We start from the raw sequence: 2,180 nt of genomic DNA, 5'->3' as shown, positions 1-2,180 counted from the left end.
CGATCCCTAGCCTCTCCCCTCTCCCTCAATATATATCGATCCATATCTCTCTACGGCGCCAGTCACCCCTCTCTCAATCTCGATTTTCCTATCTCTCTCTCCGGCGCCCTGTCACCCGCACGGTTGGCCAAGCCACCGGCCATCTTCTCCAATCGAAACCAGCCTGCCTCTCTCTACGTTCCTGTACTAGTGAGTCTCTCTCTCTCTCTCTCTCTCTCTCTCTCTGTTTTCTTTGTCTCTGCTGTCTCTTTAAGTTGTCGATTTGGGATTCTAATAGTCAGATTTTTTTTATGTATTATGATTTTTACGAGAATTAGGGATTTTAAATTCAGCAAAGTTTTCTCTGCTTTTAGGGTGTAGTTGGCTTGTTGAATGCAGCAATCACAATTTTGAAGAATCTCCGTGGTTGTCCTGGAGTGTTCTTTCAGATTTAATTCAGTTTTGATTTCACTGTGCAGTTCGTTCATATTAACATTTAGTACTGATTTCACTGTGCAGTTCGTTCATATTAACATTTCGTTCATAATTCAGTTTTTTTTTTTTTTTTAATTTAATTGTTTTTCCTTATCCTTTATTAGCATGTTCCTTTGTTTTTCCTCTTCATTGGTAGTGCCAGAATAGTTTGCTATACTATCCAAAATTACTCGACGAGATTGGTGCTGTTTTTTTGAATTTTAATTGTCATATGTAAGTTCTTTAGAAAAGTTGTATACCATTGTGGAAGAAACATAATGATCTTCTGGAGTCCGGAATATACCTGGAAAAGTTGTATACCACTAGATAGATCTTATCTTTGCCAAAAAATTTATCTTATCATCAGGAAATTATTAGTCAATCATCTGATTTTCGAAAAAAAAATAAGTTTTAAAGTATTTTTCTCATGATAATTAAGGTGCCACTTTCAACTAATAAAAATCTTTTCACATATACTAGCTAGAAATTTGAGATCAAATAATATTTTCATTAGGAGAAAATACTTTACATTATATTAGTTATATTTACATTTTCATGATTAAAAATGTTACTTAAGAACATATATATGATTGCATAATATACATTTGCATCTATTTATATATAGGTGAGAATGAATTAACAAATGAAGATGAGCATGCAGCTGATGCAGAAGGCGACCATTGTGGATCATCACAAAGTATGTGTAGATCTTCATATCTTAGTCAATTGTAATATAATCTAATTATATATAGGTTTGAACTTTCAAAATAGTTAGATATAAGTTTGTAATTTAATATATATATATTTTTTTGGTTTTATCATTTGCAGGTAATCGTTAAGTGACGTACGTATACTTGACCTGTTAGGTTGAGTACGTATTTGACACCAAATGCTAAGCGAACTCGTTGATATATTTTATTTCATATGTAATAAACAATTTTTGTGAACTCTTTTAAGAGGTGGTACACTTTGTGTTTATGATATCGTTTTGGATATTTTATTTCATATGTATGGTACAATTTTTGTTAACTCTTTAAGATGTGGTACACTTTGTGTTTATGACATCATCATTTTGGATTTAGATGTCTTATGAGATATGAGATTGTATATATGGATTAGATATGTATTGTGAGATATATATATATATATATATATATATATATATAAGATTGTATGAGATTGATGAATGGAGAAAATATTTATGGATTAATTCAATATTTATGGAGAAAATACGCAATACAATATTGTATTGCGTATTGTATATCAGGAGAATATAAAAAATATATATGGATTGCATGGGAAAATATTTTCTCTATATATTAATTATTGAAGGCGCTTTGCAGCGTGGAAGTGCTCCCATATAGAAATATGGGCCCTTTACACGTAAGCGCCCCCTTTCTTGCCCACCTGAGCGCTCCATTTTTATAATGAGGGCGCTTCCTAGGCAAGCGTCCCCATTTAAAAAAGGGGCGCTTCCTAGGCAAGCGACCCCTTTTAAAAAAGGGGGCGCTTGCCTAGGAAGCGCCCTCATTCTAAAATTGAGGCGCTTGATTAGGAAGCGCCCACTTTTTTAAATGGGGGCGTTTGCCTAGGAAGCGCCCCCATTTAAAAACAGGGGCGCTTGCCTAGAAAGCGCCCCCATTTAAAAAAGGGGGCGCTTGCCTAGGAAGTGCCCCCATTAAAAAAAGGAGCGCTTGCCTAGGAAGCGCCCCCATTTAAAAAAGGGT

This window comes from Corylus avellana, chromosome ca2 (assembly GCF_901000735.1).
Source record: "Corylus avellana chromosome ca2, CavTom2PMs-1.0".
Classification (NCBI taxonomy): Eukaryota; Viridiplantae; Streptophyta; class Magnoliopsida; order Fagales; family Betulaceae; genus Corylus; species Corylus avellana.
Note: the sequence above shows the minus strand (reverse complement) of the source record.